Raw genomic sequence first — 510 nt, 5'->3', positions numbered from 1 at the left:
AAAAGGGAAAAAGGAACAGCAACTCCATCAGCTGCTCAGTGCATTTCTCCTGAACTTTCCTAATTAATTAACTATTTAAAATTGGAAACCGGTCTTTGATAGATCTGTCCATGAGACGTTGTTTGTTCAGTGGCTTTCTTGAGGTCTGAAAGAGAGAGCGGGCGCCAAGGTCCTCACTGAGTGGTTAGGGGACTGAGCCAAAACCTCCACCACCAAGAATCGTTGGTCTGTTGAAAAAAATAAAATGGTTCTCTCCGTTGCTCACCTATACCTTCTTTGTCCAGATCGAGATTGTACGTCGGCTGGCAGCAATCGAACGGTACTGGGCTTTGAGAGTTTGCAAATAATCTCCGCGTTGTGGGCCCGCGTATGCCTCCACCCATCTTCCCCGGACTGCTCCTCCTACCCATTGTTTTTCGCTTGACGGACGTTGCTCTTCTCTTCGCTTTGCAATTGCATCGGATGTGAACAGAGGAGAGATTATTCTATCATATCCGACGAGCCATGTTT

Source organism: Penaeus monodon, chromosome 24, assembly GCF_015228065.2.
Source record: "Penaeus monodon isolate SGIC_2016 chromosome 24, NSTDA_Pmon_1, whole genome shotgun sequence".
Classification (NCBI taxonomy): domain Eukaryota; kingdom Metazoa; phylum Arthropoda; class Malacostraca; order Decapoda; family Penaeidae; genus Penaeus; species Penaeus monodon.
Note: the sequence above shows the minus strand (reverse complement) of the source record.